We start from the raw sequence: 25,566 nt of genomic DNA, 5'->3' as shown, positions 1-25,566 counted from the left end.
GATAATCACTTTAGAGCAAATAAAGTCTGCATTCTCAAAATACATGCAGAAGCAATAACTCAGGTGCATCTAGAAATAGCTCATAGATAACTTGATACATGTTGAATTGATACACAAAATAAATGAATCAAGCTTTTGAATGCTCCTAATGCCTCTAATGGTTAAACTGGAAACTCTACTGCCAAACTCATATATTGTAGCAACAGCTACAGGTTATTACTCTTCAGACTCTAACTCAGAAAATATCTAGTCTGATTGCAGCAAAGCGTCTCTATAGGTCTTCATCCCTAAAAACAAAAACAGTCCTTCTGTGTGAATAAACACACAGCCATCTCCCATCGCATCTGAACTTTACGTTGATAAAACAGTTCTGGCAAAGCACATCCTGTAGTTCCCTCTTTTGTCTTTTCTTTACATTTACTTGTACATAAGGAGTTCCCTGTGTGAAAGACACACACCCTTCATGCATGTAAAGTTGGCCTCACATGAGGGAAACAGTTCCACACTTTGCCGATCCCTCTTTGCTTGGAAAGAAGCAGTCCATCATGCTCTCCGGTATATATCTGCATCTGTATCTCCTTGACAAGGGAGGACCCCATCCAGTCTGGTCACCCACAGGCATCAGCCGCCACCGTCTGGTCTGGGAATCACTCCAGGCTTGGGGGGGAGGAGGGAGGGGGGAGGGAGGGGGGAGGGGGGGAGAGGGAGGGCCCCACTCACACGGGAGAAGGGAGTCCCACTCACACGCGGAGAACTGGGCGAATCTGAAAAAGAAACAAGCATCACTCTTCTTGCAGAAAACATTTTTCAAAAGTACACTTCTTGCATTTCTAAAAATACAATATTTTCATTTCTGTCCTCTAGCTCTGGGGAATTATCAAAGAATTCTATCAACGCTGTAGCCTCTGAATTCTTGGTAAAATCTCTCTTTTTCTATACACAGCAAGAAGGGCTGGGGCAGTCTCCTTCTCTCACTTCTCTCACTGCACCCCTCACAAATCTCTGCGGACACCAAATGGCCCCTCGCCAAACATAATAAGCAGAGACTTCTCTGCTGTCTCTAGCTCGCACCTTATCTCCTTCAAGGCCAAGTGCCTTGTGCTCCTGCCAACTTTCGTCTGCTCCTATCTGCTCTGCGACTCTCCTCATGGGGGGGGGGAGAACCTGCGCCTTTGCAAGCCTCCCAGACATCTATCTCCAAGAAGCTGTCTCTGCCTACCGGGGAGAGGAGCTGGGATGACCGCTCCCGTAGGAATTCCTCCTCAGACTTCACAGAAAGCCTGAGCTCTTCTCAACGGTGCTGGATGATCTCATTGCAAGCCTCCCAAACATCAATCTTAAAGACGCTTTCAAATGAAGCACCAACAGTGTATTTCATTTCTTCCCGTGTGCCAGATTTCTACGTAACAACTCTTTACATGTCTGAGAGGAAAAACAGCTTTAACCTCTCCTGACCTCCAGCAAGACTTCACATTCTTTAATCTGAAAATGCTCCCCCATTCTGTCTAACTAATTCAAGCAAATTCTTAACTGTCATTAGTCTATCACCTCATGAAGATAAAAAATAAAACTAAACTGCTCTTGACATATCAAAAAGAAAAAAGCATTGGCAATATCAAAAGTCACATATCAAGTCCCATGCTACTTCTGTAACAATATCTGGGACAGCATCAGTCAAAGAAGGTATATATTTGTCCATTTCGCAATAATCAACTGTCATGTGCCAAGAATTGTCACCACCTCAATCTGTCAAGCCCTGAATGATCTCACTGATCCCTTCACGCCCATCTGGCATTCTGTACTGTTTCAAATGAATTTCCTTTGTAACATGGGGCACCTTCACTTGAAAATCTTGTGTTTCAAACTCCACCTCAGGACCTACTATTAAATCCTGTGCAAACTGTTTTCCTGTCTGTACATGCCACTTAACAACCATTGCAATCCCCCATAGGCAAACCACATTTTCTCTAACGCTGTTCTGTCCACAATCTTTTGGTGCCAGAAAGCACAGAATCATCTGCATTCGTCCAGCATCTGAATTTAAAAGTAACCTTTCATTTCCCTGCACTTTCCTGTAATCATTGTACACAATCCTGTGCAAACTGTTTTCCTGTCTGTACATGCCACTTAACAACCATTGCAATCCCCCATAGGCAAACCACATTTTCTCTAACGCTGTTCTGTCCACAATCTTTTGGTGCCAGAAAGCACAGAATCATCTGCATTTGTCCAGCATCTGAATTTAAAAGTAACCTTTCATTTCCCTGCACTTTCCTGTAATCATTGTACACAATCCTGTGCAAACTGTTTTCCTGTCTGTACATGCCACTTAACAACCATTGCAATCTCCCATAGGCAAACCACATTTTCTCTAACGCTGTTCTGTCCACAATCTTTTGGTGCCAGAAAGCACAGAATCATCTGCATTTGTCCAGCATCTGAATTTAAAAGTAACCTTTCATTTCCCTGCACTTTCCTGTAATCATTGTACACAATCTGCTGTTCACATCCAAAATCATATTGTTGCATTTCTCTTTCGAAGCAAAATGTATCATTCACTGTCATGTCTAATTTATGTCCACAACCGGTGATCGTTAAGCCTAAAACATTAGTGTTATATCCTGAGTTTTACTTAATTGTAATTAGCCTAGGTCTTCCTAGCTGCTCAGCCAGAGTGAGAGATGGTAACGGAATGTTGGTGTGACTGTGATGAATGGAATGCCTGGGTGCCTGTGTGGGTGAGTGATGACAGTTGGAGATGGGCTGAGCAGCTAGGCAGGCTGCTCCTGGTGGGGCTGTTACATGGGCTGACATAGAGGCTGTAACAAGGGCCTAAGATAGGCTAATGATGAAGCTGGTACGTGGCTGAACCTTGTCTGAAGTGATCTGGAACTGGTACAATAAAGAAGGCTTTGAAACCTACAACATGGCTACAAGTGTCATCTTGTACAGATCACAACATATTTATTTTTGGCGACGAGCGGGCCTGGACCCAAGCGTACTTAAGGACTGAACAGAAACCAAGGAACCACAAAGAAACTGTGAGAACCAGCGCAACTACAAAGAAACTGTGAGAACCAGCGCAACTACAAAGGAAAAAAAGAAATGTACATGTAACAGTATGGAGTAAAAGGCAAGCCGGCCCCACCAGTGTCCAGTCATCGGACGGCCCCAATCTGTGACCTGCCTGATCTTACTCCATGGACTTGACCAAAGGTATGGTTTGTATGTTAGGGTGTGAAATGACTGCTTGTCACCCTACCACTTCCTTTTAAATCTGTCGTATGGATGTATCCGGTGGCTGTTCAAGATGTGAGTTGTGGTCCAACTCAGTGAAGTAAAGGAGAGTGGCTGTTCTAAGATGTGAGTTGTGGTCCAACTCAGTGAATTATTCACAGGTGCCACTCAGGAGAGGTGTGGTGCTGCTAGAGACTAGCGTTTTGGTTTTAAGTAGTGCACTATTAAGGACTGTTTACAAAGGGGATATGGATTTGATCCTCTACATATCTACAATCTGGATTGAAGTTTGCGGCATACATTTGTAGTGTACTGCGTGGGACATGTTTTCCAGTTTGTATCGCAGCTGTGAAATCCACAAGCGAAGTGACATTTGTCATTCTACTCAATGCGTGCTTTGGAGTGATGGTGTATTTCAACCTGCGCACATACACACATGAAGCTGTATAGATGTCATTTACATGAACCTTTTGTTGCTGGTTTCGAGTTGAGAGATATTACTTCTCTGACAGTTTCATGTGGATTCTCATGGACGTTTCTTTTTGGTGCCATTCTCTGGCGGTGTTTGACGAGCTACACGGGAGCAAGTAGAGGTGAGACATGATTTGTCTATCATTTTTAGTCTTGGATGAGACCCGTGATAAATGGTGTCAACTAACTGCCATTTTCAAATTTAAATGCACGCGCTTACCTGGTCTTCCATTATTGTCGCGTGCAGATTTCTCTTCGATGGACTTCTACGTCGATGACAGAATCTTCACAGCTCCGGCGTTGCTTACAGACGATGGATGCACGTTGGGACCGTGAGCCACTCCGCACAACGTAAAGAGCGTGCCGCCATCTTGGGGTTGACACATTCGGATTAGGTCTTCTGACGTGATACCAGCTACGTTGTTTCCGTCCTAACTAATAAAGTTTTTTTTTGGTCATCGTGGAGTACGGGAGGACAATGTGCGGTACGGTGGTGCATCACAAGTGTGGAAAGTTGTGTTTGAGGTTCGGCAGCACATGTTGAAGTGTCTTCCACGAAGTTATGATCTCGGGTTGCAAGCTTATTCATCGATGTTGGTGGAAGGATGGTCAAGTTCACGTCGTCTCCACTACGAGGTCAGACAGTGTCTCTACAACGAGGTCAGACAGTGTCTTGGAACTTTGTTTATGCCTGTAAGCTACTAAAGTAGAAGATACTTCTCAATACCATATAACTCTGATGGAGTGGAAACGTGTTATCAGAAGGAGTCCAGCAGCTATGGTGTTACACTGGGTGGTTGGTCAAGGGATCAATGATGTGTTTTGTTTCTTTAGTTTTAGTGCGGTTAGTCGTAGCTTATGAGTGTCATAATAACATATGAGAAAATTTCAAAGCTGTGTAACAAGAACATTATGTCTTGTTTAGCTCTCGGGTGAGAGGTCGCTCACCGGCGTTGGGCATAGTTTTTTTGATGCGTTACAGTGTTCATTTTCTGTCGTGATGCCACAGTGGTTTTAGGCTGTTGTTAGATGGGACGTCTTAGTCTCATGGTGGTTGGTCATCACAGTGTATCCCTTAGAAGAAGGGATGAGTTTGGGTTTTAGTCCTAGTAAGTGACCTCTACATAGGGGTAGGTATATGGATTATTTTCTTTATACCAGTGGTTCTAATTCCTAGTGTATGTACAAGGGTACATTGTATTTGTATACCACAGTTTCTCTTACATGAGGGTGATTGTGGTCTTGGTGGTTGGTTTGTGTTGTTGTCCTGTGTAAGTCGCCCTGCGCTTCAGATGTTGTATGTGTGTAAGTCGTCTTGCGCGTCACATGTTGTCCTGTGTAAGTCGCCCTGCGCTTCAGATGTTGTATGTGTGTAAATCGTCTTGCGCGTCACATGTTGTCCTGTGTAAGTCGCCCTGCGCTTCAGGTGTGGTTGTGTGTAAGTCGCCTGCGCCTCACTGTTGTGTACCCTCTATGTGGTCCATATTGTGGTACACGTGTATTTGTAGTGTCGGTTCACCCTTGATGTCTGTTTATGGCCTCGGGTGTTTGTCGTGGTGTGTTCACCGTTCACTACGTGTATTTTGTATGTTCAAGGGAAAGAAGGAGGGGGTCACTGCTAGTTAGACAGTGTTAAGTCTTCCCCAAAGTATGCAGTGTTAAGTGCGTTGTAAATTGGTATAATACTCTTCATGAGGGAGGATGAGTAATGTTGATGCATGTTATATTATGATATGTCGTTTTTGCCTATCTTCTTTTTAATTTGCTTTGTTCTTGCTTTAGTGGTGTTTTACTTTTGGTTGCATCTTTGAGTTATGGACATTACGGTTTATTTTGTGTATAGCTCTTTGCTGTAGTAATGTAAACTTTGTTTTCATTTTAAAAGGAAAGGGATAATGTTATATCCTGAGTTTTACTTAATTGTAATTAGCCTAGGTCTTCCTAGCTGCTCAGCCAGAGTGAGAGATGGTAACGGAATGTTGGTGTGACTGTGATGAATGGAATGCCTGGGTGCCTGTGTGTGTGAGTGATGACAGTTGGAGATGGGCTGAGCAGCTAGGCAGGCTGCTCCTGGTGGGGCTGTTACATGGGCTGACATAGAGGCTGTAACAAGGGCCTAAGATAGGCTAATGATAAAGCTGGTATGTGGCTGAACCTTGTCTGAAGTGATCTGGAACTGGTACAATAAAGAAGGCTTTGAAACCTACAACATGGCTACAAGTGTCATCTTGTACAGATCACAACATATTTGTTAAAAAAGGGGGTAGTTCCTTTGGAGAACCAGTATGTGTGGAGAAGGTGTGTGGTAATGCGGTCATGGTTCGTGGAGGACATTGGTGGAACCTTGCAAAAGTTGTCAAAGTTCACTCTGCAGGAGTTAATTGCAATGATTCCAGTAATACTGAGTTTACGGAAGATTCTCCTATTCATCCAGCTGTTGTATCCACAGGATCTGTTTTAGTCTGTTTACTTTCATGCACATTCCTTTCTGGCTGAAAAACCTCTTTAGAATAATTAATTTAAACTGTCTGTGTAGCTCGTAGTCTGACTGCATTCTCTGTTACATTTATCATATCTGAATAATTTTGGCTGGTCAAAGTAAACGGCTTCAGAGCCTGGTACACGTTTGATTCTGTCTTCAAAGATATATTGTCAAACTGGGCATCAACCAACTCTGTTTTCAACTCACTACGTTCTTTTTGCAAATGCCCACATGTTTGATGCATATTAACCAACACATTTAAAATAACACCGCTGTCTCTGTCTAAAATGTCATTAATCTCCTGCTGATTAACACCCTTCATTGCAACTCCGGAGTCTGGAATCTCAAGGGAGTCCCACGCATCAGGAGTATGCTCTGACATCTTACATTCACTTTGCAACTGAAAACATTTGATATGCATTCCTTAACAAACACTTGAAAGGGATCCAGCCCTTTCTGCCTAACGTAGCAAGCTATTTATAAGCACTTTTTACAAAACACACGTAAACACACACACACACACCAATTCTAACTCAACACAATTAGCTCACTTCACGAGCCAGCACATCAGATGGGCTACCCCCATGCAAATAAATCAATTGATATCTAAGAGTCTGCTTTCAATTTCTAAAAAACATATGTCTTCCCCTTTTAAATCAATGTTCAGATCCTGCAACCGACTACGCCAAAAATGTAATGACAAACCTTAGATCTCCCCTGGACCAAGGAATGTACCGTCACTTTCCCAGGGAGAGAATATCAGTTCCAAACTTATGGAATATAACATATACACAGCACTTCCTAAGGTGGGCAAACTTTCAACACTCCCCCAAAGGCAAGGCAAGAAAACAATATATACACAGACTTTGCACATCACTTGCCAGGATTAGATTAGACCAACTTCCTATAACACAATTACCTGCTAGAAGGGAATTCACCCATCCTTCTACAACAGAATACTTGGCCAAGAAGAGTCCACACCTCCTGCTACAAGGAAAAGACGAATTGGTATATCTGGGATGTATTTATTTGTAAATAGCACCACACAGTAAGCCAAATGCACCTAACATAGCAGACTCTAACATATCAATAATATGATTGAACATACAATCAAGGCAAATATATATATATGTAGAAATATATATATGTATGGATATAAGAATCAGAAAATAAGAAGGAAAGGAAAGAATCAGTAAAGAATCAAGAGACAGTTAGTAGCAGAGACACCTCACCTAATGCTCCATCATTTCACCCCACTTTGTTCAAGGGGAGTCCATTGCTTGAACCGGGCGAAAGCTCAGAGGTGATACCACTTTTTCCGTGACAACACATCTGCTCCACGGATAAACTTCAACCAAGCCAGTGTAGACTCCCCTATTTAATACACATTCAAAACACAGCGGAGCTTCTAGCAAGCCACGCCCCCTAGTTCTCATGAGAGCCCGTACCAGCTTGCTTCAAGGTCAGAGCAATGGTTGATCAGGCCCTTGCTATGACTAAAAGTCAAATCATGTACATTCCTCTGATAAGAACCAGTTCTCTCTAGTCAGTAAAATGCGAAAAACAGGAGGAAAGAGCAGACCATGCCCTCCCCACTTTGCAGCTTCGTGCAGGCACAGAAATTGGCTTCAGAGTTAGTTAAGCCATGCACACAAATGCCCAAAGCAGGATGGAATTGCACCTATAATTCTCATCCACACAACTTACAAGCACCACTGTGCACACAGAAAAGTTTGAAGCAAGGTAAAGTCAGAAGGCAGAATGACATTAGACCACGTCAAAGCCAATAGGTCAAAGTCATAATTCACCTAACCCAAATAACATTATACACTTAATCCCTCAGTATACAACATTGAGCACATGTGTGCACCACCACCCACAACACTGCACCTCAACATCCCATACCTTCTATTCTTGGAAAGACTATTCCACTAAAAGGCAGAAGAAAAGCAGGCATATGCAAACCCATCCTACATTAAGGCTAAGGTAACATAACACACTTAAGTCAGTACAGAATGGTGGTGGTTGAGGGTCATTATAGGGTGTCAGACCACAAAAGTGGCTGATTCACTACAGGACTCACAATGGCCGTCGAGAACTCAGGAAATCCACTTCCGGGGCTGCAGAGACTTCGGACTCCGGCGGGAGTGGGAAAGTTTGCGACCGTTGATTCAATTTTTTGGTGCCTCCTTGACTCCAAAGGAGATTCTTCCATCCTCCAAAGGTAGTGGAACGTCGAAGGTCCAGGATACTTCTTGTAGAGCGTCGTCCAGGGATATCTAACTTGCAATGGCAAGGGTTCCCTGACTTATACTAAAGGAAGGGGTGGGACTAGCTCTATGACCACTCCTCTGGGAGGGCCAGGGGAGTGGGTGGCTACACCCACTTCCCTTTGTCCAGTTTCGCGCCAGAGCAGGGGCAGGTAGCCCCTGAACCAATTTGAGCTGGCATATGCACAGAGGAGCCTACTGCTCCCCCAGTGCAGGACTTCAAAGCACTCTAAGAGTGCACCCACCCAGCCCCAATACACTAAATCCTGTCTGGAAGGTGGTGACACCTCCCTGTGACAGGATGCCTATTGTTGGGCCTCCTCCACTGCGAGTTTCAGTCAGCAGCAGGAGGGCAGCCCAGTGTCTGTGCTGGTGGCATCCATTTTTTGATGCCAGGGCTCTTTCAGATTTCTACCGTGTTTCCACAGTAGGTACAAGTCTTCCCCTCTAGAAGGGTGGGATCATACTCCCACACCAGTTACTGGTGTGGGGGTATGATTCCAAGTTGTTTGACACCAAACACGACATGTTTTGATGCAGTCATTCCAAAGTTAGCATTTACCGCTAGGTTATAATGCACTTAAGAGTATATGGTTTAACCGCATCCACAAACGGCCACAGAGAATAGACTCTGCCAGCTTCAGAGGGGCCCTGCTCAGGCAGAGGCACCCCCTCACATTGTAAACCAAGCACCCTGCCCTCAGGATTGATAGGGCCTGCCTTAGGGGTGACTGATAGGTTTAAATGTGTGTACAAGGTGAGATATAGGAACCTATACCTCAGTGAGGAGTGCTAACACTACCTCACCCAGGCTGCAGTAGCAGGCCTTTGGTGTCAGATTTAGTCTGCTTCCCAGGGGTGGCATAATACATGCTTCAGCCCCTGGTAGGCCTGTGAAGTACCTATGCCCTTGGTACCTAAGGTACCATAAACTAGGGGCTCATAAGGTACCACAGTATCCAATCACTAGTGCATCTAATATGCACTCCAAGTCTTTTAAGGGAGTAAGCAGATAGGCTGGGGTCCTGGATAGCAGGATCCCAGCCAGACTAGTCAAAAACGATTCAAACACCAGAAACAAAGTGGGGGCAACCATGTAGTCAGATTCCACTCTCCTACAAATCACAACACTACAATGCAGCATTGTGATTGGTAAGCACCCAGGCTCCCCTGACCAATCGCAATGCTGCAATGCAGCGTTGTGATTAGTCTGAGCATTGTGGTTCGACGCTCAGCCAGGGAATATGGGCCTGGGCATGTTTTCCATGCAGGCTGTAATGCAGCCTGTGTGGAGAACAGGGAAAGTGTGCATGACTGTTTGGCTGGTCCAGAGGGCTGGCCAAACAGTCATGTGCACTTAGTAGTGGGCAAACCACTCCTACCCTGCCCTGCTCCGAGAGCAGAGCAGCCCTCCACCCTCCCGCTTGCAAAGCAGCAGAGAAACATCATTTTATGTTTCCTTTATTTGCACTTCTTAAAAGCAGTGGGGTGACGCTCCTCGTCCATAGTGGAAGAGCCGCGACTGCTTGGGAATAAAGGGCACATGTTATTGAGAAAGGAATACTACCAGCCTGTCTCAAAACTAGCAGAAGGGAACCAATCTAAAGGCTCTAATTTCCAAGTATGTAACTCCATGTGGTTAATGGAGAGGCAGAAACACCTTGAAGTGTGAGCCTCGAAATAGATTCTATGGAAAGTCTTGTTTTGTAATCCTAACCTTTGGATGCCCCAATATGGTTATTGGCATACCTTGGAGTGAGTTTTAGCTTATACACACTTTCTCTTTTCTATCCTTCATCACACCCTGCTCATCTATAGGTTTTATGATACCTCTTTTCTTTCAACTAAAAAATCCCCAAGCTGTTCCCTCTCAGAGAGGGGGTTGTAGCCCACACTGTCACTAGTTTGGCAATGTGCAGTGGTTACCCTATGATGAAGCATGGGAGTTAGTCTACCATGTCTACCGTCCTGTAAAAGGGACACCCGAGAATTCTTCCATATGTAATGAGACCCAGGGGGCCATTTTGTGTTTTCTTAATGAGACTATGTTCCAGGAGAGGGACAAAGCACAAGAAGAATCGCTAATGAATAAAAAGCAAGCAAATGAGAGTGACAATAAAGCCAACCAGTGGTAAGCAATATAAGCTGACAACAGGTCTTTCCTCAACCGATGTCTGCTAGAAGCAACTTAAAAGTGGACAGTTAACTAACTTCCTTTTTTTAAGCACTCTAGGGTGAGAACACAAGCATATATACCAACAGATTTGATTCATACAAAAGACTGATTTTTTTAAGCCAATAATGGCTTTATTTTAGCTGTCTCCTGTATAAAATTGCCTCTACTTCAATACATGTCAATGGGGAAAATACATCCCCCAATATCATAGCTGCCAGGTTTCCAGATTGCTTATGTGTGACGTTTTCTTAGTTTCAGAGTACTTACGAGTGACATTCAATGACCAAATGTGTGACACTTAAAGTGATACTTTCTTGCGAGCAAAACCAAGCAATGAAGTCCATGAAACCCGATAACAATCGGAAATTACACTTATTTGAGAAATAAGAAGCTCTAAACAAATCTTAAAACTTCTGCATAGTACCTGAAATGGTAGGGCACTAATCTACTATACTCCTTCCCAAAAAATATTCCACCAAAATGCACCTACTTGCACAATCTCCTCACATCCTACATGATTTTGCACCTCCTCTGACCACAGAGCTATTTGCAGTACCATGGACAAATTATGACTTTGCTGTCTCCGAACAGTGCAAAATTGCCAGGCCATGTTTCACTACATAAACACCTTTCATCACGACTTAGATTTGAAATCCAACTCTTTCTGCTTTGTATACAGCACAACATTACATGATATCTCTCCAACCACAGTGACAGACATTACTGACTCTCTTCTTGCTTGCACCACCTGTAACTGGCCACTGGCCAATTATGCTGGGAAAAAGCTACCTCGGGCTGACACTGTAGTAAAGTCTCAACTAAGCTTCAGTGTGGACTCACACTGCTAACAGCTGTTTTGCTCACTTAGTGCTCTGCTGTTCAGACAGTGCTGTGCTGGAGTCATTTTCTCCAGAGACCTCAGCGCTCTGACCTGGGGTCCCTGCTCAGGCAGATGATGCTCTCTGGTGTAAAGGTTGCAGTAAGACTGTGAGCTGTCCATGAAATTCTCCAGCCTAAGTCGTGCCTTTTCAAGACAACGCTCACCATGACTGAACACAAAGCTGTAGCCTGGCCGCCCCAACCGCCCCCTTACATGGGGCCCAGGGCTTCATAGGCATCGACTCGTGGGGGTTTGGCAGGACTGCAACAAAGCTTCCTCCCACCTGGCGCTAGTCACCATGCCTGATCTCTTCAGTCTGTGCTAGCCCTGCCAAAAAGGCTGGGGTCCCACCACATGAATCAGAGGCTCAAGCCCCACTCACTTGTGAAGGGTGCTGAAAAAACAGAAAAAAAGTTTTACTCATCACTTTGTCATGTGTCCCGTGCAGGCCCTTAATCGTTTTCCCTATGTTAGCATGAGCACGTTGCATAATGCCCTCTGCTTTGCACACGTTACTATAGAAACGTATTTTGCTTTGTGATATACTGTACTTTCACACAGACCCTTCCGTTATTTTTTCGCGTTCTGTTCTTTCCTGGGATTTAGTCTGCACACTGTAGACAAGGTCAAGCAACAATGCCCCTTGTTATTTTGTTCTGGTCAGGCCTCAGCACCTAGATAAAACACACAAATGCAGCTGTTGTTTGGGAACACGTACTTTGTCATATAGCTATGTGCAGAATAAGTAACAACACATTTGAAAAGGGATCTTTCCAGGGAAGAGATTGTGACAGCACCTGAGATGTAGAACTTTCATCTGTGCATGCTAAGGTATTGGGTCTGCAGCAAACACCCAGAGATCTCTGATACATAATCACTCTGTAGAAGGGTATGGAGTTAGTCTACCCTGTCCTGTATAATGACAGTTCCTTTTATGACTTATGGTCTACTTACTATGCTGACCGTATTTGTGTTAGGCATTTTCGTACTCATTGTTGCACGCATACTGCATACTAGAACACAATAGTTAAAATAAACATTTTCAACTTTTCTCTTTTCTCTGTCTGATCTTATAGTGGACTAGTATGATCGTGAGAGCAAAAGGGGGTGTCCTGCAACCGCAGTCCCTGAGAAGGTTAGGAGTGTTATGTTCTGGGGTGTCTAATCATTTGTTCCTCTGCGAGTGAGTAGGTGGGCCAGTAAGACACTATAGCTAGTCGATCCTGGGCTCACAGGTACTCAGGTGGTAGGATGACTCAGTCTCTGCCTACTAAGGTTCGATGATTCCATGCATAATTCTGTGCCTCTGTAGAATCCCTGCAACATGGTGCTGTCAACGTTTGGTCTTATATTTATTCACATGACCCTTGAGTAGCGCTTCTGCTTGTCCACAATACCCGTGCACCATTTTCCAGAGATGTCCATGGTGGGAGTGCCTCAGTTTGTAGGGATCACCAATTGCAGTAGGATTTTCAAGCTTGAATTTTAAAAAGCTTTGGCACATTTTAGTGCTACCGTTTGAATCCCTTTGTTTGGCTCTGCAGATTGGGATTCCGGCTCATTGCCGTGCGGTGGTTACTTAACATTTGTTGCAGCATGGTGTCCCATATACAGGGTCTCCAGTTGTTTTTGTAGTTATAGCGGATCCTGCGGATTATTTTGAAATGTTTTACTCCTGCGTAACGTGTCCCGCTGTGGATGAGAATGATAATTCTTTCCATGCTTATACAGCTGCTGCTATTCCAGCAGCTTATCGCCCTTATGTGGTTGTTGAAGTTCCTCTTACGGCCTGGGAGTACCAGATTTGGTACAATGATGCCCTACCCCATCCTCTTACTACTGTTCAAATGGACCCCTTAAGTACTGATAGAGCCACTTGGACTGTGTTGGGCGATTTTACTCCATACCCTAATTATATTAATTCCAATTTAGCAGAAGTACGTTTGCTGTATGCTCAGGTTGTTCTTCTTTATAGACAACTTATCCAATTTGTTGCCCATGCCTTTCTCGCGGCTCCACCTGGGGCTGCACCACCTGTGCAGGCTGCGCACGGTGGGGGTCTTGTTATTAGTTCTGTTATCATTAATTCGGTTATGGGCAAACATCCTCAAAATTGTGAGGACTTTCCGTTTTGGATTGCACAGAAAATTGATCAGCTTGATGCTGTTTTTCTTTTCACGGGTCCTGTTGAGAAACATAGGATCCTTACTATTTGCTTACCTAGTGGTCTGATTCCTCCCTTGGCGGACTACAACTCCTATGGCACGGTGTTCGCTCAGCGTATACACTTTGTTATTGCACCCCATCAATGAGTGTTTTACCGAGTGTTCTCAAACAAGTACAGAACGAACATGGGGCAGGTCATGCCCTGGGGATTTGGGGAAGAAGTTGATGGGTATTTTTCTAGTAATGTCTGAAATTAGTCTTTCTAAAATTAAAGGTGAAGCAGCGTTCTTGATGGTTCGTCAACGCCTTTTGGCGGTGGCTGACATTGACCGGGAACGCGAGTTGCAGAATATTATCCATGACGTTTATGCTTCCTTAGGTCGCAATAATTTGGGGGTTAAACCTTCTAATCAGTCTCAAGGTAAGCCCACTCCTGGGAAGGAGGGCAGTCCTATCTTTCCTAAGAAGACATGGGAAAAATCTAAGCAGCAGCAGAAACCTATGTCTCCTTGTGGGTCACCGCCACCTGAAGACTTCTGAACATAGATATGATTTATGTGATAACTCTAAAATTAAAACACCATAGAGGTTCTAGATCCTCATTCTCCTCGTTCCTTACAGGAATCATTGTAGGAAACTGGCTCTATTTATACTACACCAAAATGAGGTATAGTGTGTATAGAGACCAGGTGACCCCAGAGGTAGGCAGAGATTAAAGTTAGATAGAACCTTACTCACTATGTGTGTTAGAGTGGTCGAGCAGTAACGCAGTATCAGAGGACAGGGTTAAGCATTTGAGGTACACACTCAGTCATCAAACAAATTCACACACTCAAGGACTGAACTGTAGACCAATTGATTTTGTATCAAAATATACTGTTGTTTTATTTTTAGAACCAAGCAAGCCTGGCACAGGTAAGCATTAAAAATTATACATTAATAAGTTGCTGATTGTAGAACAGTTTGAAAATGCAATAGGAATTGTACTTTGTTTGATTTACAGGGGATGCAGTAGGTTGCAATACTTAGCAAATACAGTACATTCTAATTTAATTCTAATTCTAATTTAAAACATTTGTAGAGCGCGGCGTACACCTTGCGGTTTCTTGGCGCTGGGGGTTGAATAACTGAGGGAGAAAGACCAGGAAAAGAATGAGATAAGTTTAGGCGGGGAAAGCCTGGCAGAAGAGGAAGGTTTTCAGATCTCTACGGAAGGAGAGGTAGTGGGATGCGGAGCGGAGATGGTCTGGAAGTGAGTTCCAGAGAGTGGGGGCCAGAAATGAGAAGTTAGACCCGCCCCACTTTTTGCGTGAGAAGCGGGGAATCAGGAGAAGAGACTTGGAGGAAGACCGGAGATCTCTTGCGGGGACATAAGGTTTGACTAGTGAGGAGATGAAAGCGGGGGCAGTGCCCTGACGGGCCTGAAAGACCATGCATCCGATCTTAAAGAGGGAGCGTTGTTTCACGGGGAGCCAATGAAGCTCCTTCAGAAGGGGAGTGGAGTGGTGGTAGCGTGGAAGACCGTATACCAACCGAGCCGCCTGGTTCTGGATGGTTTGGAGTCTGCGCAGGCTGTACGCTGGAATGCCATGATAGAGGGCGTTGGCGTAGTCCAAACGCGAAATTACCAGGGCGGCTATGATGATCTTTAGTGCCTGGGGGGAGAAGAAACGGGAGACAGAGCGGATAGTTCGGAGAGTGAGGAAACAGGAGGAAACCACAGAGCTGATTTGTGAGTGAAGAGTGAGCTGATTATTGATTTTGACACCCAGTGTTTTGACAGTGGTAGAGAGGGATGGTGCCGGGCCAAGGGCGGGGGGCCAGAAAAGAGAGTTCCAGGGGCTGGATGAACCACCAGTGAGAACCAACTCGGTTTTGTCCGGGTTCAGTTTAAGATGGTTGTGGTTCATCCAGTCCCTGATAAATGTCATAGTTGACTGGAAATTAGAGACCGAGAGAGAAGAAGGGGATAGATCAAAGATGAGCTGGAGGTCATCCGCGTAGTTGTAGACGGTGACCTCCAGCTGCTGGAGTGCAAAGATAAGAGGGAAGATATAAAGATTAAAAAGTAAAGGGGAGAGAGAAGAGCCCTGGGGAACCCCGCAGGTGACAGGGAGAGGGGTGGAAGTGAAATCGCCTAGTCGAACCGCCTGGGTGCGGTCCCTCAGAAAGGAGGAGAGCCAGATCAAAGCTGATCCCCCGATGCCGGCCGCCTTGACACGGGAAAGTAAGATGGTATGGTCCACCGTGTCAAAGGCGGCGGAGAGATCAAGGAGGACCAGTGCCTGGTGGTGGTTGTCATCCATACCCTTCCTGAGGTTGTCTAGGACTGAGACTACGACCGATTCGGTCGAGTGCCTAGGGCGGAATCCTGCCTGGCGGGAGGCCAACCCCCCATTCGCCTCGACGTGAGCGCTCAGTACCGCGGTGACATGGCGTTCCATCACCTTGCCCAAGAAGGGCAGCAGGGAGATGGGGCGAAAGTTGGCCGAGATGGAGGGGTCCGCGCCAGGTTTCTTCAGGAGGGGCACAATGGTGGCCGCTTTTAGTGCAGGGGTCACAACACCCTGTGCCAAGGAACCGTTGAGGAAAGCAATAGGGGGATCCGGGCAGCTAGAGTAGATTTGCTGCAAAATGCGTGCGGGGCAGACGTCCGCCGGAGACCCCGACTTCACTTTGGGAAGTATCGCCAGAAACGATTCCTGAGTGAGAGGAGGGATGAAAGTAAGAGGACTTTGGACGGTAGGGGGGGAGGGATCAACAAAAGCAGGCGAGGGAAGTGGGATAATAGTCTTGATAGTTGTAATTTTGTCCAGGAAGTAGTTGTTAAGTTGGTCACAAAGAAGCTGGGAAGGAGGGACCTGGGGCGAGGTACGATCTGAGAATGCCAGGTCATTCACAATGCCAAAGATTACCCTGGGTTTGTTGTCAGCAGACGTGATTTTGGTAGAGAAGTAATTGGTTTTTGCGACCAAGATTGCTGATTTATATTCAGCCAGTGACATGAGGAAGAGGGTTTTTGATGAGGGGCTGTAATCTTTCCTCCACTGCCTCTCCGCCATTGACATTGACATGAATAGGCTTTTTCAGTAAATTACAGATAAGTTACTTTTTACGTTACTTTTCTATCTCAGTGCTGGATACCTAGATTCAGCACTGGGACATTTCCTGCAAACAGCTCAGTATATATGTTTTGGTTATTCGTGCGATTTTCAAAGAATATTTTTAGATTTTAAAACTCAAAACTATAAAAAAAATTGTAAGAAAAGTGTCAATGTTATTCTATGGAGGAAAAACAGGTTATCGGTTCAAAGGTAAGTTATCGATTGTGGGAGTTAAGGTTCTGGGGTTAGACTCAGGGGTCCCCCAGAGCCAGTGACGCACTCTTGTTACACCCTCAGCGGCACTAGGGCGGCTGGGTGCAGAGTGTTGAGGCCCAATGTTATCTAATGGGGGATAGGGGGCCTCTGGTTGGTGGCTGCTGACAAGCAGGCCACTGGGTTGTGGGAGCAAGGCTCCTGGAGTTTAGCTCAGGGCAAATGGGTAAACAAAGTTGCACCGAAGGTGCACCCTCAGCAGCACTAGGGCGGCCAGGTGCTGTTCCAAGGTTGGGTGCCATATTGTTTTCAATTGAGAACCTCTGGTTTGCAAAAGCACTGCAGGCAGGGAGACAAAGGACATCTGGGTGCGCTGGGTGCGACCACCACTTCGAGAGGTGAGTTGGGAAGTTAGGGGTTGGTTAGGCACCATCAGTTTGGGCACACAAGACCGTGGGGCGTTGGGTGCAGGGGTGCCTTTTGGGGTCGGATCTTCTTACTAGCTCCGGGTCACGGTTAGGGGGGCCTTCTGGATTTAGGCTGCAGGCGTTGGCTGGAGGCTTGAGGCAGGTCAGGGGTCACCGGATCTCAGTTCAGGATTTCTGGAGTGACCTCCTTGTGGTGTTTGCCCACTTGAGCTCAGGCCGTGGACGGCGGGTGCAGAGGGGGGCGGATTCGCGGTCTCCGGCTGCTGCCAGAGGTTGCTGTTGAACAAATCCGGTGTTCACGGGAGAAGCAGTCTTTGGAAGTGAAGGTAGGCAGATCCGCCGGGGTTTTTGAGGTTGCTGGCTGCAAGACACACCGGGATTTCGCAGGAGCAGGTTCAAGGGAAGACAGGCCGGTAGGGCTGGGGCCAAGTCAGTGGGCGTCTTCCTCTTGTTAGCTGGCTGCACGACTGTTCGGTCCTTCTTCTTCTTGTTGTCAGGCTGGATCTGAGGAAGCAAGGTTCAGGGTGCCCCCTAAATAGTAGATTTAAGGGCGTTACAGGTAGGTAGAAGGCAGGGACCAATGGGTCTCCTCCCTGGGGTGGGTACACCCCGATTATGCCACCCTCCAGTGGGAGAGGGTATGAGCCTGTCCCTGGTTGGTTGGGTACCCCATCCTCAAGATGGCGGGGACTCGGAGTTGTGCTTCACCTCGCCTCCCCCACCTGAGGGGTGGAGTTGGCAGAGGTGGGCACACATCTCTCCCTCACTTGTTTTTTTCGCCAGTTCTCCCACCCAAAGTGGGGGGCAGAACCAGAGGGGACCAGTTGCTGAAAGCAACAAGTGGTCTAGGGAAGCTCACAAAGGCGGCATGCCTTTGAAGCTTCCCCTTCGTGAACCCTGCCCATCCTGGGGGAGGAGGCTTGTGCATTGTTTCAGGCTCCCAAGAGCAGCAGGTTCTCGACCCAGGGGTCCATAAACATGTCAATTGATGGCAGCCTAAGCAGCCATTTAGTCGGGACACTAGAAGTTGGTCGAGTTTCAGGGGGCATCTCTAAGAGGCCCTCTGTTGTGCATTTTACATTAAATCCCACACTGGCATCAGTGTGGGTTTAATGTGCTGAGAAATTTGATACCAAACTTGTCAGTTTTCAGTGTAGACATTATGGTGCTGTGGAGTTCGTAATGACAAGCTCCCAGCACCATATACTCTTAATAGCAGCACTGCACAATATCTATGAATGGACTTAGACACTGTAGGAGTACAGGGCTCATACACCTGTACCCTCACCACTGGTATAGTGCACCCAGCTAGAGGGGTGACTGATCTATGTCAGGGCAGTGGTTTGTAGGCATGGCAAACAGAGATGTGTGCCATGTCGACTCTTCACTTTGTTCTACAGCAAGACACGCAGCCTGTAAAGGCAGTGTGCGAGTGACAAGGTGCAGGGCCTCAAGGGGTGGCACAATAAGTGCTGCAGCCTTTAGGGGCCTTCCCTGGTCACACTGCCCTGGGCACCTGTGGTACCATTTACCAGGGGCCTACCTGTGGCCAGGGATGCTAATTGGGTTTAGGCTTCAATGCAATTTTAGGGAAGGAACATAGGCCCTGGGTACCTGATTAACAGGATCCATTGATGTCAGCTTCGTTTTTGCCCCTTCTTTGCAAACACAAGAGTTTCTTCAGTATGGACATGTTTACCCTCTGCCTTCTTCTGTTCTTCCCCTTGATCAGTACAAATGTATCATTTACACTGATAGTTTGGAACAACCGGCCATTGGTTCTAAACAGGCTTACTCTGCAGCTTGCGCTATTGTCGTAGATTCAATTAAAGATGGAGTTTTTCACTCTACCTTTGTTCTTACCCAGTCCCTTGGGGCTGCATGACCCAGCTGGCTGAATTGAGGGCTCTCCTTTTAGCTCTTGAATATGCTGATCCTGAATTACCCAACCTTTTTGTGATCAGTCCTTCAATGACAATTAGTTTTTTTTTAAAACAAAATAATTTTCGGGATTCTAAAGATAGCACGATAAAGCATAAAACGCTTTGGGTTCAAGTGGCCACTCTTAAAGAACGCTTGCCACTTACACATGTTGTGCGCTCATTGGATCATCAACGTGCTGGAGTGCACGCTGTTGGAAATTCGATGGCTGATGAAGCAGCCAAATCTGCAGTAGCCACAGGTAAAGTAGCCGCAGTTACAGGTTCTATGACCAAAATTGATGATGACGTTTTGGCTGCCATCACCGCAACTCGAGATGGTACTCCTTTCCCTCAGGTATTTCCTTCTAGATATACTTACCAGTTGACTACTGATAAAGTTCCTTTTGTGTCTATTACTGGGGTTGGTGATCATTTGATTCCCAACCTTGACCGCAGACAATCTTTAATAGTGGGGGCTCATGAAGGTATCACTTATGCACAAGGCTGCAACTGTTTCTCTGTAACAGTAATTGTTAGAAATGGGATTTCTGGTTGGCTAGGACACGCACCTAAACCAGGCACAAACCACCACTCTAGTCAGGGCAAGGGAGTTACACACCGAACATAACCCCTGCTCACCCCCTTGGTAGCTTGGCGAGCAGTCAGGCTTACCACAGAGGCAATGAGTAAAGCATTTGCACAACACACTCACACAATAGTGACACACTAGGCCCACCACAAAAGAAACTCCACACAAGGTTATATCAAAAATAGCCTTTGTATTACCCATAGAACACATTAGAACGTAATCACATATATACACTGTGCCATCTGGCACTTGGTATGACTTTACATGGATTATATACGCTACAGGGCCAATTGGGCCCCTGTCATAACCATTAGAACTCACAGTAACTACTGGTAACATAGCACTTAGCACGAATGCATTAGAGATGAACATCATAATCATCAGTTCACCCTAGTAAGAAGCATTAGGCATATATCATGTTAGCAACAGAGCAGCACAGTAACACCTGCCACGGTGCACATCTCATTAGCCCCTCTCAGGCGTAAAGGTAATTGCCCCCGTGCAACAACATCTCGGGGAGCCTACTGGCCCCTAATCGGCAGTCCCAGCGCCTCTGCGCTTACCACCTGGACTGCATGGTAGTTCAGTGAAGACTCCTTCCTCCACCTGGGCTCGGGGCCCCTGTCAAGGTTCCACCCCACTCAGTGAGCCTAGTTAATGTCCCTTTCCCAAAGTAAGGGATCTCCAGACTATGTGTCCCTCAAGCAGCTGACTGTGATCTGGCAGTGCAGTTAAGAACACAGATTCTCGCCCCCAAACTTGTTGGAGCACACAAAAGTGACTCAGGGCAGTCTCATTCGTTGAGGGGGGGGCAACAACTTGCCCTCCTCTGCCCTGGATCAAAATGAGTAATGCTCCTGCCTTACAGCGACTGGAGCTTACTACAAGGAAGCTCAGCCCCACTCATCATTCCTCAGGGGCTGAGCGATTTAATTTGCAGCTGTCTCGTCACCAATAACTCGGGCTCCTGTACTCCTCTCCTCCGCCTTGCGGTCCGGAGCACAATCCTGCTTTGTCCTGCCCACAACCAGTCGTAGACCTTGCCTGACGTTTGGTGGCCTTCCTGTAGCAGCAGGACCCGCCCCAAGGACGTCAGCGATAGCCAAGTGGATGAATTCTGCGGGGTTCTCTACTTCCTCACGGGAGCCCTGCCTACGGCCAGGCATCCTCTGCTTGACTTCCGGTTCGCGGCTGCTCATGTCAGGTCCGCTGCAGGAGCTCTCTACTCTGGCTTGGAAAGCTGCTGGGGAAGCACCCGCAATGCTCCTGCGGTAGAAAAACAGCAAGGGGGGCAACCTGCAGCACCCTCCTCCCTCTTAATTCCAGGGACAAATCTCAGCGCCCACTACACCGCGCCTGGTTCACGTTGCTGCCGGACTCACAGGGGCAGGAGTTCCACAGCAGTAATGCATAAGGTGTCCCTTCTCTAGGTCCCCCACTTCAGAGTGCTGGGGACCCAGGCACAAGGATAGCCGTCAGGCCAGCACATAGGGACCCTGAGCAGAGGGGCAGTCCCTCCAGTTCCCCCCAGCAGGCGGCTTGGTCCCAAATGGTGGTTCCTCCTGGCAGTTCAGCCGCCTGCTGGCCACAAGTTCCAAGTAAGCACACAGTTCACCTACATGGGGTCAAAGCCCCAATATTTATACTACATGTGTCTTTGTTCTGCCCTGGCACAGGGCTTGGGACCCAGTCCAAACCAGTTCTGGGGAGCACTTAACAAGTGTACAACACTCCCCATTGCCAGTCTAGGCTCTGGCCCCAGACAAACCACATAGGGGTGGAGCCAGAATTGTGTAAGGCAACGACGGTCCTATACAGGTCCAGGTGCTACTCCTCAAACTACTCCAAATGCAGATCGGCCTATTCAGCCTAGCGCTGACTCACCCACCCCCTCTGGAGCCACTGCACCTCCCCAGCCCTTGTCATCCAGAGTCAAACATGCAATACACAACAGGCAGGCACAAAGACACATAGCACACAGAAATGCCCACTTCTAAAAGTGGCATTTCTAAAATAGTAATAATAAATCTGCGAACACCATTATGCAGCATTTATTACCACTATTCCAAACATACCAAACTTGATCACACCACCCCTCTCATATCAGGAATTACCACTGAAACATATATCAGGGAATCCCCAATGTATTCCTATGAGAGGGCAGCCTCACAGCAGTGTGAAACCAAATAGGCTGTTTGTCACTACCAGGACATGCCACACAGTTAAGGCACATGTCCTACCTTTTACCTACACCGCACCCTGCCCATAGGGCGAGCTAGGGCCTACCTTAAGGGTGACTGATATGTAGTAAAAGGGGAGTCACAGATGTGGTGCCCACTTTATGTGCCACGTCACAGCGGTATTAAACTGCGCGCACAGGCCCTGCAATGGCAGAGGCCTGAAACAGGTTTGAAAGGCTACTTTGGTGGGTGGCTCAAGCAGCACTGCAAGCCCACCAGTGGCATTTAATTTACTGGCCCTGGGTATATGAGATACCACTTTACAAGGCACTGATAGGTAAATTAAATACGCCAAACAGGGGTAGACCAATCTTACCAAGTTTACCATAGACAGCACATGCACTATAACACTGAACAGCAATGATAAAGTGCCCAGAGTCCTAAAACCACCAACACCATGTCAGAAATAATACCAGCAGGAAGGCAAAAAGTTCTGGGATTACCCTGCATAAAGGGCCAAGTCCAACAGCAATGTAATTGGTGGCACGGTTTATACCAGCAGACTCACCGATATGTCCTTTGTTGTGACGTTTGTCAACAAATTAAGAGTTCTACTGTGTCGCGACCACCACAGACATAGCCTTTTATTCTTAATCAGCCATTTGGCTGTGTTTATCTTGATCTCTGTGGTCCTCTTATATCCGATAAGGCTTTCAACTGTATTTTGGATGCAGTGAATTCTTGCACAAGGTTCTTCTGGGTCTGGACGCAGCGCTTGGCTGACTCTCGCACTGTTATAAAAGATTTGCATGTCTTTGTTGGGACTTATGCATGTGGCACTTTCCATTGAGACCAGGGTCCGGCTTTGGCCTCTAAGGCGTACCGCGATTCCTTGATGTCAATGGGGGTGCAGGTGCATTTCTTGTTTCCAAATAGGCCTGAGAGCAATTCTGTTGTGGAGCGGATGAACCGTGACTTAAAGCAATCTTTAATAGCAAGGGTATTAGGAATGAGCCATGGCTGGTTACCTCACCTTTATGGGGTTCAACGTGCTCTCAATAACCTCCCTTAAAGATCACTGGGTGGGCGGTCCCCGTACAAAATGCTCTTTAGCATCAAGATGTTTGTTCCGGACCTTGATGGTCTGCACGTTGTGGCGCCTGCCACAACCTTTGATGTAGATAACCATTGTGCTGTCTTACAGGATATACAAAAGTGTTGTGATGCTCTCGCTAAAGTTAATTTGCCTTTTACTGAGCCTTCTGATGCAGCGTCTCTGATTCCTGTTTCTGGCTGACTTCCTAAAGTTGGAGCTCTGGTTCATAAAAAGGTGGTGATCAAGTAAGAATTTGTTCATTCCTACCCTGCTCCTGTTCCAGTACTTGGTCTTCAGAGTACCGGAATTGTGATTTTATCCCCGCTTCTTGGATACAAAGAAAATCGCTTTGTTTCAATTGAACATGTCATGTTACACCATTTGGCCAATACTAAATAGTATGCCTCGGGGTGTCCCCAGACGGAATATTCCTTTACAGACTGTGAACTCCCTTCCTACTGATTCTCCCCAGCTGCCGGAGGGGGATGTTGAGTCTTCAACTGACCTGGTACCTGTTGTACCGTCTTCACAGTCCACAATGGAAATGGTCTATTCTGATCCACCCGTCGAGGCCCCTTCGGGAGTGCAAGTCTCCGGTCTCTATCCAGAATCTCAGCCTCCATTATTCCAGCTGAGTTCTTCTGGTTACTATATTGATCAAGATAATTTTTCTACAGACTCTTCTTCTTTGTTCTCTGTTTTAACCCCACCACCTGCGCAGATTTGTGTTTTCACCTCCAGGTTAAAATGCACTTATCTGGTTCCATTTTGGGTTTATATGTGGATCTTGTTTTCCATGGTATTTGTGTTCATGTGGATTGGATTCATGACAGTTTTTTTCCTTTTGATTAATGGCCACTACCTCCCAGAACATTCTGCTGAAGAACTTGTTGACGAGGTGTTGGCCCCACATTCTTCCTCGCATAAAATGAAAAGAGACTAGTCATTTGTGAACATTTCAGCCGTCCCAGTCACTGATGGAATTGTATGGGATAAAGTACCATTCGATGTATTTGGTCCTATAGAGACCCTACAGATACCATATGTATTCCGTGTTTCCATGGGTGATGTGATAGTGCCTGGTTTGCAATCAGATGATTGGGATGTGGATGCTGTAAATTCTATGTGTTCTGAAATACAATATTACACTGTTGTTGGAAGCCAGAGTCCCAGTCACGCACCACTGTCACAGATGCGTGATCCGGGACTCCTCACTCAACGTTAGGCCAAGTAAGGACACCGTTTGAGATAGCCATGCTCACCCCCTTAGTAGCTTGGCACGAGCAGCCAGGCCTATCTCCAAGGCACGAGTGTACAGTATGTGCAACCACGCCCACAGCAACCCACTGGTGACATCACAAATGGACTCAACACGAGTTTGATAAAAATGAGTATAAACTTTATATCAAAAAGATATACGATCAGAACACACAATATGAAATCCAACATACAATAAAGGGTGATATTTGTTCCGGCTGGCTAGTAGGTTCAAATCCCAACCACCGCGTTCAAAATGCTATGCTGGTCGTAAGGCTAGAATCACACACGTGACAATGGACAAACAATAGTGCGCTGCGTAATGATACAATCCTCTGCTGGGCAAAGGAGAAATAATACAATGCGTAACGATACATCCCGGTACCTGGCAATGGGAGAAATAATGCAATGCGTACCGCTACAATCCTGAACTGCGCAATGAAGGAATAATGCAATGCATAACACCCCAATCACGTACATTGCAATTAAGGAATAATGCAATGCGTAGCTACAATAATATACTTTGCAATGAAGTAATAATGCAATGCGGGCCGCTACAATCCTGTACTTTGCAAGGGAGAAATATTGCAATGCATTGTGCTACATTCGTGTACTTCATTATGCAGAAATAATGTCATAATGTCAAGCGTCCTAAGACAGTCCGGCAGTTCGTTAGCAGCAATATTGGCAATGTGTATTACGACAGTCCATAACAGTTGCCCCCCACACGTATCAACGATGACGTAAAGTACAGCTTCCCACTCGGGCCCCAGTACTGCCACTCCTTTGGTCAGTACGGGCCCCAATCTGAGCCGAAGCAAAGGCTCACGTCGCCAGAAGGACTGAGAGGCCGAGAGAGTGTCCCTCCGAGCCCCCATCCCGCCCAGGCAGTGATCCACGTTACCAGGGGGCGCGACCCCACTCTCCTTTCCTCCTTCAACAAACTGTGCCTTCTGTGCACAACTTTCTCAATGGGCGTCAGTGGCTTGGCCTGGCAGCTCAGCTCCTCCGGGCTGCCGGTCTGGGCCGTGACTGTTAGGAAGGTCTCAGGCCGCCGCAGGGCACACGTACCCCACGCCTCTGAGATTACGTTAC

This window comes from Triturus cristatus, chromosome 8 (assembly GCF_964204655.1).
Source record: "Triturus cristatus chromosome 8, aTriCri1.1, whole genome shotgun sequence".
NCBI lineage: Eukaryota > Metazoa > Chordata > Amphibia > Caudata > Salamandridae > Triturus > Triturus cristatus.
The sequence above is the reverse complement of the archived record's forward strand: the minus strand, read 5'-3'. Positions refer to the sequence as shown.